Here is a 17,370-nt window from a genome sequence, read left to right as displayed (position 1 = left end):
TTTTGGGCCTGGGCCATTGGGTTTGTGGTGAGTTGGGTAGTAGGTCTGGGGCTATTGGGTCCGCCTTGTAATTGGGCTTAGGTAGGTTGGGCTGAAATGGGTTAGGTCAAAATGGGCCTGTACAGCTACCCCTCTTTGCTCGTTGTCGTGTAACGATAACAAAGAAAAGACTAAGAAAGGCCCATTTTGCCCGGCCTCACCGATTCTTGACTTGTTCTGGTGCTTCTCTTCTTCAAGTAGCTTCATTCCAGTCCACCATATCTTGTTGCTTCGATCCATTCCACTGCACTTCAGAGAGATACGACTTGTAACTTTAATCCACTCTGCTGCAACTACTGCAACTTCAGAGGTATAGGCATTGGCACTTCGGCCTACTCCGCAATGTCGGGGAGATAGAATTACTGGCTTCAATGTACTCCACTATAGTCACAGGGAGGTAAAATTCGCCATCTTCGATCTACTCCACTACTGCTTAAGGAGATAAGATCTGAAATCTTCAATCTATTCTACTGCCAACCAGAGAAATAGAATTACTGGTTTCAATGTACTCCACTATAACCACAGGGAGATAAAATCTACCATCTTCGATCTGTTCCACTACTGCTTAGGGAGATAATATCTGTAATCTTCAATCTATTCCACTGCTGCCCAGGGAGATAGAATTATTGGCTTCAATATACTCCACTGTAACCACAGGGAGGTAAAATCTGCCATCTTCGATCTACTCCACTACTGCTTAGGGAGATAAAATATGTAATCTTCAATCTATTCCACTGCTGCACAGGGAGATAGAATTATTGGCTTCAATGTACTCCACTGTAACCACAGGGAGGTAAAATCTGCCATCTTCGATCTGCTCCATTATTGCTTAGGGAGATAAAATCTGAAATCTTCAATCTATTCCACTGCCAACCAGGGAGATAGAATTATTGGCTTCAATGTACTCCATTGTAACCACAGGGAGGTAAAATCTGCCATCTTCGATCTGCTCCACTACTGCTTAGGGAGATAAAATCTGAAATCTTCAATCTATTCCACTGCCAACCAGGGAGATAGAATTATTGGCTTCAATATACTCCACTGTAATCACAGAGAGGTAAAACCCGCCATCTTCGATCTGCTCCACTACTGCTTAGGGAGATAAGATCTGTAGTCTTCAATCTATTCCACTGCCAACCAATGAGATAGAATTATTGGCTTCAATATACTCCACTGTAATCACAGGGAAGTAAAATCTGCCATCTTCAATCTTCTCCACTTAGGGAGATAAGATCTGAAATCTTCAATCTATTCCACTGCTACCCAGGGAGATAGAATTATTGTCTTCCCCGGTTTGTTCTCTGGGGAACATGACCTATATAATTTATTTTATGAACCTAATTATGCCTAGTGATTAGTATGTCATGATCAAAATGAGTCAAATTCTCCTAACTAGGTATGTATGAATGATGTTTGCATGACTACAGAATGTCATATTTTTTTGACAACGAAGTTATCATTATTCAAAGTTTATTAAGGCTTTATCACTAACGTGCTACAACGCCTTCTTTCCCGGCAATCATCTCTAAAGAAACACTTAATCATATTGCCCCTACCATGAACTTCAAAGTTCAATCTATTGGGACGTAAAATTTACACCATCATTCTCTCCCTGTAACCCAAGGGTAGAAAGATATTGCTTTTTCTCGATCTTCTCCTATTATAATTCAAGGATACAGAATGTGAAGCTCTTTGGTCCCTTATGCCATTCTAATGGTGTCATACCAAATGCTCATGCACAAAATGAGGAATTTCTTCTCCGAGGAAACCTCTTCCTATTACCTGGTGGTTATTGCTTGCTTGTTTATTGAAGCTTTATTACCAATGCGACATCTTGTCATTTTGCTCAATCAATATTTTTGACAACAAAATCCAAAGAGAAAGTCTTAATTTAGACTTTTCGTTCTCAGTTTTCCATCCTTTAAACTTGGTGCGTTCTAAACAATAGTCCTGTTTTAGGTTCCTGTATTATTTAGAAACTTTTAAAGTAAAATGCAAAACTTCCCTTGTGAAAGTTTTATTAATCCATTAATCATTATTCCAATGCAACATGCTTGCAAAAAGGGTCATAACAATAGATAAGAATAAAGTTGGTTCTAAGCATAGCTCGAAAGGAATAAATTATCAAAATAGAAAGATAATAAAGCAATTGATTGAGAATGTGTATCTTGGAAAAGAAATAAGTATTCCGAGAAAAATAATATAAAAATTGGGTGCCCCAGATATCGCAGCTCGAACTTCTCTGTACAACCTTTCTGAATACCATTCTGAGTTTGACATGTGTTTAGGAGATCTACAGTGCTTTATCAATGCTCAAAGATGTCGCCTACCCTTTCTTGTTGATTTACGTATGGCAAGATCATCATATGCCCCGATCTGATCAAAATTTGAGCTGCTCTAATCACCATCATGCCCAAATTTGATCCAAAATTTGAGTCGCCCTTTTCGGGTTTTCAACTCAAGTCCCATTTGGTCTCAAGGCGCCCTTTGCGGGTTTTTACCTTGGCCTCTCCTGCCTTTTTTTCTTTTCTTTTTTCTTCTTCTTTTTTTCTTTTTTCTCTTTTTTCTTTTTTGTTTTTTGAATTTGAACTTATAGGATTAGGCATGTCTTTGTTATCCCTTCCAATCAAGATCGAAGCTTTTCCAGATAAGGCCTTTCTAGTTTGACATGAAGTTCTTTTTGTGTGGGAAGGATCTTCTTCGATACCAAGTCCCTCTTATGGAATTCTCTAGGTGTACTTTTTTTGAGCTTGCATCATTTACTTTTGGTGCATTTGACCATGATGGATTACTTTGAACATTCCTCCTCGATTGAGATTGGGTCCAAGAACTCAGAGAGAAGGAATCTCGTGTTATTTGACCATGATGGATTACTTTGACCGGCAGTGTTATTTTTTTTACCTCCAATATACTATTCACTTTGGGATGACATGATGTTAATCTTAAACAGACTATCAACTTTTGATATCGTGTTCTTGTTCAAATTTAGTGCATTGTTAAATATGATCATTTTTGACATTCCATACTGACATATGATTTTCAAGGATTTGCTGACTATCGACTTCGTGACACTGGCATATGAAGTAGTTTCCACCCACTTAGTGAAGTAATCGACGGCTGCAAAGATGAATTGTTGACCGCCATAAATTTTTGGCAAGATCAGCTCAATGACATTTATGCCCCACATAGGGAGAAGTTGTGGATTCCAATGATTCTTTATAGGGTAGGATCTGTTTTTCATCTTGTTCTACCATCCTCAATAATTCCGGAGATAGGCTACAATCTATGTTATCTTCAAAGTCGTGAGATCCCTCTAAACACATGTCTCGCTCAAAAGGAGATTCTGAGTCTGTAGTTGTGTCATTCATGTCGTTGATATTCAGGGACCTATTGTAAGTACAAAAGAATATACAAAGAATATATGAAGTTATGTACAATATAATTATGAATGCCATAACGATTTGGAAGAAAGAATAAAAGAATAAAAATAATCATTCATAAGAAATGAAAGAATATTGGTTCAAAAAAAGATCGCAAAGATGCATTCCATTAAAATAATGATGTTCAGACATGAGTCTATTTCACAAAAGAGTTCTTATTACCTCTAGGCTAAAAGTAACAAGTGTGTTCTGAATATTACTCTGAGTAAGTTCTAAATACTATAGGGGTCTCTTCTGCAGTTTAATTATTCAGAACACTCTCAAGTTTATAAGGGCGTATATCTAATAAGATCTCTTCTTCAGTTGTATCTTCATACATGTCATTGATGTGAACATTTCCTAACATCTCTTCATACATCGCATTCACCTTGTTGTCAATCATGATTGGGTAGCGGATTTTCTGCAGTAGATGAGTTATCCAACTTGACAATACCCATGTTGATGAGTTTTTCAACTAGCTTTTTGAAGGTGATGCAATTCTCTATTGAGTGCCCCGTAATTCTTGAATGGTAGTCACATTGTGCGTTCGCATCATACCACTTTGGATACGGAGGTTGTGGGGGTTTTGAGTAGGAAGGGGAAACAACATGCGCATCGAATAAATTTTGATACAGCTCTTTATATGACATCGGAATTGGTGTGAACTGGAGCTTCTCAGTACCTGGTTTCACTCCAGGTTCTTGTCTCAATGAGCCTTGTTGACTAGCAATTCCTTTACCTGGATGACTTACAATAACTGATCTTGAGTAACCTATGTTATTCACCTCATCTTTTTTTCTTCTTGAGACTGACTTTTTTTTACTCTCTCTACCATCTATTCTCCCACTTCTGATGGCATTTTCAATCATTTTTCCATTCATGATTATGTCCGAAAAACTCTTTGAAGCACTTCCCAACATATGCGTGATGAAAGGGGGTTTCAGTGTGTTGATAAAGAGCATCGTTATTTCTTTCTCCAGAAGTGGTAGTTGAACCTGAACCGCGATTTCTCTCCACCTCTGTGCATACTGTCTGAAGCTTTCATTCGATTTCTTTTCCATGTTTTACAAGGTGATTCTATCAAGAACCATATCTATCACATGATTGTATTCTCTCATGAATGCTTGTGCTAGGTCCTTCTATGAACCAATCTTGGTACGGCTCAATTGATTGTACCATTTGGACGCTGCCCCTACCAAACTGTCTTGGAAATAGTGTATTAGGAGCTGATCATTGTTAATGTAGCCAGTCATCCTTCTACAGTACATAGTGATATGGGCTTCAGGACAACTTGTCCCGTTATACTTTTCAAACTCCGACATTTTAAATTTGGGAGGGAGGACCAAATCGGGTACCAAGCTCAAATCTTTAACGTCCATTCCTTGATGGTAATAAGCATTTTCCATAGCTTTAAACTTCTCCTCTAGCCATTTACACCGGTCTTCTAATTGTTTTGGCAGATCCACTTTTGCTTTCTCCATTTCTGCTACGTCATCGAGATCAGGAACTACGGGATTAGTAGGATTCTCTCCGGGGTTAGGACCTACTCCGATTTGAAAGTTCATTGGCATATGAAACTGCTGGGGTTTGATTGTAACGGAAGATTTATGTGGGTACATCTCAGCTTGAGTATGCACATGCGGAGGGGTAAAACCTGGAGGGTAAAGGTGTTCATCATTATTTCCCTCTTCAGTATTAACTACGGGGTCCTTTCCCTTGTCGTTTCCTCCTCCCAACAGCTGCGTTAACTGTGCTATCATGTCATTCTGGGACTCTCGCATCTTTTCTGTCACATCTTGCTGAATTCTTTCCAGCCGCTCTTGTATCTAATCTTGCATATCTTTTTGGATCTGTTCAAGTTTTTCTAATCTTTGATCCATGTTCTTTGATTTCGCTCGAGTTCTGTAGGGTGTTGGTTTTCCAGGTTAACTGAAATAATTTTATTCAATTAGAGTCTTTTGATGGTCCTTAATGCACATGATGTTATGTAATACAAATGCATGAATGCAAAAAGAGACGTTGATTCTTGGTTCAATTCTTATTAAAACAACTTTACTAGAAAACAAATTTCTTTACATAAAGCGGATATATATATACGGCCTTGCCCTCATAGGCGGAGACATTCGATCCTCTTCATTCGCGTGTTAAGATAAATCTCACGAACTCTTCAAAAGGACTTCTATTCTATCTCCCTTTTGCTTGATTCGGGCCACTACTCGTTAATCACTCATCATCGTGACGCTCGTTGGCTTCTCTTTAAGAAAGTTCAGCGGCTGTCAAATAATCTTTGTCATCTTGAATTCTCGGGCAACGGAGCAATTGTCGTGTAGTCCTCCATTAAACTATCATCCTTTTCTTATCATGTCATTCTGGGACTCTGGCATCTTTCCTGTCATATCTTGCTGAATTCTTTCCAGCCGCTCTTGTATCTAATCTTGCATATCTTTTTGGAGATGTTCAAGTTTTTCTAATCTTTGATCCATGTTCTTTGATTTCGCTCGAGTTCCGTAGGGGTGTTGGTTTTCCAGGTTAACTGAAATAATTTTATTCAATTAGAGTCTTTTGATGGTCCTTAATACACATGATGTTATGTAACGCAAATGCATGAATGCAAAAAGAGACGTTGATTCTTGGTTCAATTCTTATTAGAACAACTTTACTAGAAAATAAATTTCTTTACATAAAGCAGATATATATATATACAGCCTTGCCCTCATAGGCGGAGACATTCGATCCTCTTCATTCGCGTGTTAAGATAAATCTCACGAACTCTTCAAAAGGACGTCTCTTCTATCTCCCTTTTGCTTGATCCAGGCCACTACTCATTAATCAATCATCCTCGTGACTCTCGTTGGCTTCTCTTTAAGAAAGTTCAGCGACTGTCAAATAATCTTTGTCATATTGAATTCTCGGGCAACGGAGCAATGGTCGTGTAGTCCTCCATTAAACTATCATCCTTTTCTTATCATGTTTTCTTGGACCATACTCGGACAACCGTATTATTATCCACTTTATCAAGAAACTCATTTCCTTATGACAAGCTCTCTATTTAACAATCGAACGTGAATCAACACCTCTTTTTATAATGCAATGCAATCATAACAAAAAAAAGAAAACAGGTTAGTACAAAGCAAAAGTAAGCAAGAATAAATAGAACACCTATTCGGGTGAATACTAGAGGTTCGAAGTGGTTCTACCTAGGGTGGGCTCTTAAGGTTCACTACATGAGGTTTGACTCTAAAGTAAGGGTAGCCGAACCAACAGATTCCTCGATCCTCACCCATTATAGGCTCATATAGATCGAGTTCGGTTCAGGGGAATACATTTCCCTATGGCTGCACGGAGATGAAAATCTCAGGAAGACATAGGTATGGATGTATCCCGAAAGCGATCCACTATCCTACACGGAGGTGAAAACCTCACGAAGGAGTAGCTTCTCACTCCCACTTAAAAGGGTGTGACCAAAGGTCATGCAATGCAATATGCAGAAAGATACCGAAGTTTAAACCAACACAACAATTACAACGATGAAAAATGCGAAAAAACGAATGAAATGCAACGAAAGGATCGTATATTTAAACCAAGTTTTCAACTTTCAACAAAAAGACAAAAGGTAATCAACTCGTGGCTCGACTCACTTATTTTGGGTCCCCAGCGGAGTCGCCAAGCTGTTGACACTATTTTTTTGATGAAAATGGGGTCGACTTGGGTTTTGAAAATGAAAACGAAAATGGGAGTCGCCACCAATCCTTTTTGATAAGGTGTGATTGGGTCACCTTGAAAAGTAGTTATTTTAATAAAATTAAATCGTTTATTAAAAACTACTTTTCAAGGTGACCCGATCACACCTTATCAAAAGGATTGATGGCGACTCTATTTTCGCTTTCATTTCAAACCCAAGTCAATTCTATTTTCATCAAAAAAAATGGTGTCAACATGTATGTAAAATAACATAGTGATACATGTAAAACATGGTTAATATGGGAATTACCTATATTTTATACCTCATATTGTAATATCATACATAATGAAAAATAATTTTAATTTGGTATTTAAAATTTTAAACAATCAAACATGACCCAATAGCTAAAAGAAGTATAATGTGACATTTTTCCGCTAATGAAATGTAAACATGTTGTAATATGTAGAAGCGAGGGGATACTTGCTTTGCAAACAAAAATTATGGTTAAAATAGTACTTGAAGCTGTGGTCACAGTTTCAACGATGAAATCAAAAAGTAAAAACTTAAAGATGAACACTGAGATTGTTTGTACGGTTCGACCATAGCCTACGTCTATGGGGCCTTGCCTAGAGCAACGATCCACTATATTTCTCATAGTACAATCAATGATTTACGTAACCTTCCTAATTCGGCCTAGACGTTATAATCGAATCATGAAGACTACATTAGCCACTGAAATGACTAAGTAAATCAACTAATATCTTAAAAACCCTAATTCGACTAATTTTAGGAAAAATCATTGATGTTGTTGCTTTGAGTTGGATTAAAACATCTACTTTTTAAGCCGTCTGTACTTAGGATTCATTTATTGTCGATAGTGATAATTTAGAAAACCATTTGTATTGTCACCCTTTAATCATTATTTGTGAAATTAAAAAAAAAACTACTTGATTTAACGTTTTGTTTTACAAAAATCGAACCTTTGTAAAGCAGCAGAAATTGATGAAAGATGCCAGTTTTACTTAAGCCATATAACATGCAATTACCGATTATTAATTTCAAACTACTTGAATGAATAATGCATGCACAAAATCCCCAAATAAAAAATAATAAAGCCACGAACCAAAGACATAAAAAATTACATAACCAAATCAATAGAAAACTTTTTGAGAGTACTTTATTTGAAAATAGTTCAATGACCGAGGTGGTGCTCCGTATGCCAGGTTTGGTCCTAGCCTCAAGGATTATTTGAAAAGTTTAACACTGTGGGGGAGTGAGCTTATGAAAGCTCAGTGTGAGTCTAAACACAATACAAGACGCATACTTTCATATTGAACATAATAGTCAATGTTACCAAATCACATCATTATGTAGCAATTACCAATCAGTGAATGAGTATGTTATGTTGTATGATGCAATGCAAAAGGTTCCTACTCAACCATTCGCTACACACCACGAGTTCTCAAAACTTGTCTACCGAACTCCAACAATGCGAGCCAAAGCTCGATGTGGATAAACCATCAGTAACAGTAATGTAGATAAACTACCAGTAAAAATGCAAATAAGTTGTCAGTAATGTGGACTAGTAGCCACCAATGTTGCAGACAAGCTACAAATAATGTGATTAAACCGTCCAATCTCCTTGGTACTCTGGTACAGTGCGCTGACAACAATATTGTGGACTTTAAATGTCGTCGGTACTCCATGGAACTCCTCCATCAACCATAAATACCTACCCCATGCAGATGTTATATGTCATACAATCAGTAAGCTTATTATGCTTTCAATAACAGTTTCAGTACAATGGCATGCTTAACATGCATATCAATATATATTATCGATGTATGCCTTGCATACTTTTCATTTAACGGTTACAGTGGTATGCGTACATACTTTCCATACAGTTAATATCACATATGGTATGTAAATTAAATACATGCAACCTCAATGTCAATCATGGCATATTACATGCATATCAATCAGTGTTTCAAAATTCAGCATGTTATACATACATTCAATACAGAATTTTCACCACGAATTTAGCAATCAAAGATATGACATACCAAACATGCAGTCAACCAAATTATAACACAAAGTCATACATTACATACAGCTCATACACAATTCGACCGGTCCCAACTAGGTCTTTTACAATCGGGCTTTCTACTTAAATACGTATCTTGCTTGGCATTCCACTCATTAGCACTTAGGCAATTCAGCCATGACAAAACCAGCAAGCATAACTACCATTTTAAAACATATTTTAAGATTTTTTGACTAATTTAGAAAAGGGAAAGACGCACACCTTAATTTTCACAAGTCCACAGTACTAATTTGTAAAATCTGCACTTTCGCACTTAAGTCTTAGATGAGCCTAAATCCAAAAACAACACTTAATACACTAAAATACGGTTAATTACCAGTGGGTTAATTTCACAATTTCTCTAAACTTTTGAGCCAATTTATAAATAAAAAAATATCTCTAGAAATTTTCTAAAATAATTTCTTTAGAAAATTTTCTCTTTACAACTTTCTCTTGAATTCAAGTGTGTGTAAATAATAACCCAATGCTCTATTTGTATAAGGAGAGTTTAGAAAGTTCAACTATGATTAAACTTAATCACTTTAATATTAAATTAATATAATATTTATACCATTAAGATAAGTATTAAATTAAATTTAATATTAAATCTATTAAAATAATATTATTTTGGAATATTTAATCTGAAATCAAATTCTCTGGTAGAGTCTAAGTAGGAGTGTAATTCTTCCACCACTAGTAGGAGTGTAATTCTTCCACCACTCAATCATTAAAGACCCACAGTCGTTGACCATTTTTCGGCCACAAAAATGCCATCGTTGTAGCCACCGGCACCCCGAGCTAGTTCAATTTCTGCTAGTTCGGTCTGAGCCAGTGACAGCCTGACCGGGACGGTCCAACCACCTGTTGGACCATTGGTCCAGTTTCACATACCAGGCCCGATTAGACCAATTTTTGGGTCTTGGTCTCGATTTTAGACTCTCTGGCGCAATTTACGATCTCAAGTTCAATTTTCAAGTTCAATTACCAATTGGGCCAATTGTTTGACTTGAAAATTAATTTACAAAAGTATTATATTAATTTTAATTAATTTGATTTTACTTTATCAAAATTAATTTTCCCAAAAATCACTTAAATTTGCCAAATTAATTTTTCAAGAAACTTCTTTAATCAAATTCTCTAGTTGAACAATTCTTATGACCGCCCAATTTAATTCTATATTGAATAAATCAACTCAATTAAATTATTTCCAAAGTCGTAAAATTTTTTTTTCTGATTCAAATACAGTTCGATCGAGCTTTTGTTGAGCTAGCGGAGGGACCAATCAGACATATACAATTAGGTTCTAGTAATGCAGTTATGTCTAGAAACATAGTTCCGATAATTCACAATCACTTAATCATGAAGTTAGTCTACAAGAAGTACCATGATTGAAAACTCCTTATTGTATACTCTTTACGAAAATAATTCATCCAACTGCTTTGTCCAATGACCTCGTCACGTGTGTGTTACCCTCATGTGATATCCTTGATTCCTTTGAGTTAAACCCATTCACTCAATATGATCATATTTTATCTCATTGTCATCATTGTGTCTTTTTAATGATTAATATGATTACTATCAACAAATGACTATTATAAATTGCTTGTTTGAGAAGGAGCAACCCGTGGCCACGTTCCATATTTATCAATCTACACAATACCAATGAGAGGATATCGTTAACTCTTTCATTGAGATATGAATTTCACTGTTGCTAGTAAAGCCATGTCATACATAAGTCATGTACCCAACATATCAACTATTGACTCGGTCATCTTTAGAGCATAAGCCTCCACTTATATCAAAACACATGAGCTACATACACATGGTCAGTGACTAACTCATGACTTAGGTAAATCATACCATGAATGTCACAAGTGAATTAATTCACAAATGGATTCAGAATTAATTCATCTTGGGCTCAGTCCGATGTATCATTCTTTGGAGCCTAAACTTTTTCTTATCCAAGTTAGTCCTTGAACTTGGTAATTATTTCCACATTGGGGCCAAGACGTTTTTCAGGTCCAAGTTAGTCCTTGATATTTCCTTAAAGACCCTGAAGTTTAGGCCCCCAATGTGGGAATAATTATCAAGTTTAGGCCTCCAATAAGTGAACTATTGCCAAATTTAGGGACTAACTTGATTAAAAAGGCTCAAGCCCTAATGTGGGAACAATTGCCTAGTTCAGACCCCAGAATGTAAACAATTTCTAAATTAAGGGACTAACTTGAAATAAAAAAAATTCAAGCCCTAATGTAGGAGTTATTACCAAATTCAAGTACGGAATTTTTTTTTCAAACTAATTCAAAACTACAAACTCAAATATTATATTTTTACCATTTCATAAAAAAATAGTGATTTTACCAATTCATCAAAAACTATATATATTTTATCTAGTTCTTTATTTACAAATATTTCGTACATTTGTGGTTATATCAAAACTACAAAATCAGATATTACAAAATATACAAATCAAATTGCCACTCACATAAGACATATTGATTTTTGCATTTTAGTAACTTTGAATGCAACATAAGCTTGTAATAGTTAATGTTAACTACATATATTAGAATTAAAAACTGCACAATTATGCCTGAATATAAAAAAATCAGATACGACAAATATTCGTTTTAAATTAGATTATACAATGTTTAATTAAAAACATTATTTTTATTTAACTTTATACTTCATTAAAAGATTAATAAAATTTGATTCAATCAAACTAATTTGCATACTGAATAATTCATATGCCAAACTTCAATTGAATGTATATCAAATATTAAAGAATATATTATTTTGTGAGGATAAAATAAAAATTAAGTTTTATATGACATTATTAAAGTGGGGCAACCTAATTATGCATGGAGCAACATGAGAGAGAGAGAGAGAAGGAAAGACAAAGACGAAGAGACAATATTCATCCTCTTAATTAATACACGCACATAGATATAATGAGCAAGTTTACAAGTGTCCCCGCAGATAAGATGTTGGGTGCAAATTGAAAAGCTCTTTTTTTCTTTTTCTCAAGCTAGGGATAGAACAGTACTGGTGATGTTGAGTTTCGGCACCTGAAGTATATAAGTTGATGCAATTAAATGAGGAAAACATAAGTGACGTTGGTTGGTAGATAGAATAATCCAGCTAGCACCTACCTACTTACCTATGCTGTGCTATGCTAGCCAAGGGAATGAATATGTATTATTTATTTATTTATGCCAAAACCCTTCAATAATTATGGATGGAGGAGGGCTCCACCCCCCACTATCTCTAATCTCCTTTTGCCTACTAACAATAGGAATCATTCATAATGCATATGCTAATGCCTTTCTATCTATCACTCTTTTCTTTAATATAATTAGGGCAATTACTGGGACAACCCAAACGTTTTATCTTTGGCTATCATATTAATCCTTTTCCATTTACCAATAATGAAATTTAATTATATAAAACAAGTTTAATGCTTTGCTAGTGCTGTTGCTTGGTTTTGTGTATACAACTAAGCTTAGCTCATCTCTAACTAAAGAATTTGTTCGAATTCCAAACCATCCTTCTACTTCTTTGTTGTTTCCATGCATGACTTTAAAATAGGATACATTTTATTTTCATCATTTCAATTTTTTTCTTAATTTAGTCACTTTAGATAAGATAATTGTGCGAATTAATCACTATCATTAAAATTTCCGTATACTTTTAATAGATTACTGATGTGGCATATTAGCACATTGAGCGACTAATACATAACATTTTTTGTGGACTTTTGATTAAAGCTTAGAGACTTCCTTATAATTAGTCCAAAACTTTTCCCCTAAACTTTAGTCAAAAGCCAACAAAAAAAATGCTACATATCAGTCACTCCGTGCCACATTAGCAATCCGTTAAAAGAAAATGAAAATTTTAACAGCAGCGACTAATTCACACAATTATCTTATTTAGAGGGACTAAATTAAGAAATGATCAAAATATGAGAAACTCTATTTTAGATTTACCCATAATGTTAATGATGATATCAATTATAAGATGGTTTCCTCTAAATTCCTTTGACTTGTAAAGCTTTAAAGTTGATCTTCCAATTTGGAGGGATTTCACATTCTTCTTTAAATCATTACATTAAATAATTAGTATGAGAGATGCATGCTATAAAAGCCTCAATTCTTAATTCCTACTTATTAAGGGCAGTTTAGCCTCTTTTGTTGAAAAAATAAAGTGCTTATATATTTAAAATAATCCAAGATTTATTTCTACCAAAATATAATGAATAAAGTTTTTAATCCATAATTTCAATAGCAAAAGTCAAAAGATTTGATCTACTAAATTTTATTGTGATTTATTAAATACATTTAAAAAATTAAATGGTTGAAAATATAAATAAAAATAGTAGATTTTATCTTTAGAAAAGCTTGAATATGGCACACAAAGAATGAGATTAAATTAGATTTAGAATTTAATCTAAATCTCCACCATCATTTTGCTTTGCTTTTATCTCCACCATCATTTTGCTTTGCTTTTTAGTTTTATATAAAATATCTCTTTTATTATTTTTTAATTTTATTAATTTTTCTATTAGGAGCAACTCAATTTCGTTTTAGTTTAAGGGTGATAAACGTTTGGTGTTGGAGTTATGAGATTATCTTGAGATTCGTTTTTTTTAAATCATAAGAAACATATAGATTGCCTTTTAGTTAAGAAGGGTGAGTTTAATACTTCGAACAATACTTGGTAAAAAAAACTCTGTTTTATTTCATAAAAAAAAAATTTGATATGATTCGATTGGGTGTGTAGTTAGATGACGTCATGAGAACTAGCGATCTAATTTAAATTGAGGCTGTCGAATAATTAAATTGTGAGGTTGTTTGTTTCACAAGAATTAATTGTCAAACTATTGAAACAATGAGAGAATTGGTGGATTAAGACTGTTTTTTGAACACTTTAATTTGCTGATCATCGAACGAGGAGGCATCCATAATCTATAATCAGTTCAGTCTATTTTTATTTTGTTTTGCGCTTATTTGTTTAACTTTGTTATACTTTAAACCCTTCTCTTTATTTACAAATTATGAGCACGAAATTCTCTACAATACATTTTGATGGTGAGAAATTATAAAATTGATACTTCAATTTTTGTGGCATTGAATTTAAATTCAATGTACAACTTTTTAATCTTGAGGGATTCTGAATGCATCACAGCCTTTGTAAGTTTGCTCCAGACTTATTCTTCATGTAAACGTTTTATTGTTTGCTATGATTGTAATAATTTAGTTTAATTATAATTTTGGAATTCGTTTTTAGAACAAAAGTACTTAGCCCGAGTGTGAAGTTGGGTGTGGAAGTCAAAGGCAAGCCGGATGGCGACAAAATGAAATAGGGAGGGGAATATAGGTGTGATTCAAATTCAAATTGAAGTTGAAGTTTGGTAAGTGGTGAGCAGATGGACCCTTATGGGGTGGGATGTGTGGAAACAAGAACCATGTCCAGATTGGTGAAGTGAACAGAAGAGAACACAGTAAGCATGCAATTATGTCCATCAAAGTTGACAGATGAAAGATGCAGCATGAGTTCCCCGGACATGTTGATCTCCATCCATCAACTTTAGCTTTTGCTCCTATGTTATTTGTCCATGGGCATGGGCATGGCTTTGCAAAAACTATCCACACAAAAGGGAAACAACCAAGGGGTCCTCAAACCAACTCATGTCAGTTCCATTTCCAAGTTGAGACTCTGAGATAGCATAGCACCAGGATTTTCTTTTAACTTTATAATTAATTGGGTCAAATCAATTCGTATTTCACAATCTAGATTGGCTTCATACCCCGACACTCCCGCACTCATACAGTGTAACGAGGAGGAGGCTTCATTATAAAATTAATTTCCTATCTAATACCCAGCAAAGCAAAAATGCATAAATTAATGAAAGCCCCAAATTTTTGGTTCCGAAGGAATGGACATGCAAGCAAGGTGCCCAGATTCCTCCCCTTTCAAAATCATTACTCATTTACCTAATAGCCTTACACGACACCCCGACAGCAATATCGATGTCGGATTTCGAGGACGCTTTTATTTATTAAATATTGAAGTAGATCCACTGAAAAAAATGACTGAATTCGGTGGGAAACAAATATTTAAGGTTAATACTTATAAGACGAAGAAATCTGAATTCGTCAGCGCTTTTAACTCCCAACAACATAAAATCTTCACTTACCTATTATTTTAATGACGGCAATCACATGACATGCTGCTGCTGCAAGTCAACTTGGGTCACGGGTTGGAGTTCATGACTCTTTCTTTTCTTTCTCCTCCTATTTTAGGCATGGAACAAAGCTGGGGGTTTACTCCTCCAAATAAATTTCATTTTCCCACTTCTTTTCTTTTTCATAAACCATGACTTTTCTTTAGTTTAACTCTGCTACTGCTACTCAGACATTATGCTGCATATTTCTTTTACAATTATGCTATTTTTTAGAATTTCACTTGCTACATTTAATTTAATTTAATTTAAAATGCACATAAAAAAAACCAGATGGTTTGAATATGTTTGAAAGTATTCAAATCCAAAACTCAATGAAAAAACTTTTATTACAAATAGTTATTAATTTTATTCTAATATTTTTAAAGCTAAGATTTATAATATATAAGTCTTGACTTGAATGGAGTAGTTGTTAAAATTTTTACCAAACACTAGTTGAACACAGTTCGAACCGTGTTACTCCATCCCTACTTTTAATATTGTATAAAAAATTATAATATATATAAGAATTTTATCTTTAATCTATAGAAAATTGAATAGTTTGCTTGTAGTTGTAATTTTAAAAGTTTTTCTTGAATAATTAAACTGAAACTAAAAGCATCAGATAATTTGAATTGTATAAAGAAATTGCTAATATCACTTCAACCTTTTAATAAATCTTAAATTTATTCCAAGAGGAACAAACAAATTTGATATTTTTCCTTAGAATTAACCTAAATCAATTTAGTTTTGACAGACCCAACCCATCTAAGCCCATTTAGCTAAACAACAAAATAAAAGTCAACTTAATTTTTGACAGCTCAAGGGCATCTAGAGGCAATTTAATTTTGACAGCCAAAACATTAATTTAATACATAATTCTTTGATATACAAGTAGTAAACAAGTTAGTTGAAAATTTTTGATGCATCAGAAATTAATAAATAAATAAAGTTAAAAATTTCCACATTCAATATCTCAAAACTTTCTCTTTTCCTTTTATTTAAAAAAAAAATCTAATTATAAGTACAATTATAATATAATTACATAGCATAAGCTCCAGCAGCTATGAGTAGAATGAAGCCGACACAAATCATAATTACATTGAAACCAAAGTATGTTTGGAGGAGAACCCACACATGGTAATTACATACGGTGAGATTCTAACCTAGGTGCTTAAGGATCGTAAACCTAAATTATCTAAATTAATTTTAATTTAATGTAAACTTAAGTTAACTAAACAACCAAATTATTTTAACCTAAACACAATTAAACCTTTAGGCTTGGTTAAGGCGAAAGTTTTGGACCCTTGAGCATATAGGTTCGAAATTCACCATGTTATGATGTATGATTTTTCAATCCCAACATGTGTGTATGCCTTGGATGATTTTTTTTTCAGTTCTTTTTTATTCTTTGCTTGTCATGTCTGTCTTATACTAATTTGATTCCATGTTATAATTGCTTATATATGTATTTGTAATAGTAAAACATAAAAAAAAAGCCTTAGATTTTTTATCAAGGTAAATTTTATTTTCAATTTAAAGGATAAATAACAAAACTAAACAAGAACATTGGGTTGATGTGCAATGCTGCACATATTTTTTTTAGATAAATAATAACTCAAGACTAATTACAACATTACAAAAAGTAGGGTACTGTAACCAAAAGAATGAAAAAAAAACATCTATGTTCTATTTACACTCCATCCCCATTTTGTGCATAAAGTTTGTTGGCTAAGAGATCTTTCGGCCATCTTACTTCCAATTATCGTATCCCTAACAAAACCTTTTAATTGTATCTCTAACAAAACCTTTCACTAGCAAAAGAAGAGCTTGAGATTACCTTTACTTTCTACTATGAATTCTTCCATTTCTCTCTTTCCAAACCACCTAAGGATGGTGGCTTTAAAACTTTACCTTTGCATTTACCATT

Source organism: Gossypium raimondii, chromosome 12 (genome assembly GCF_025698545.1).
Source record: "Gossypium raimondii isolate GPD5lz chromosome 12, ASM2569854v1, whole genome shotgun sequence".
Lineage (NCBI taxonomy): Eukaryota > Viridiplantae > Streptophyta > Magnoliopsida > Malvales > Malvaceae > Gossypium > Gossypium raimondii.
The sequence above is the reverse complement of the archived record's forward strand: the minus strand, read 5'-3'. Positions refer to the sequence as shown.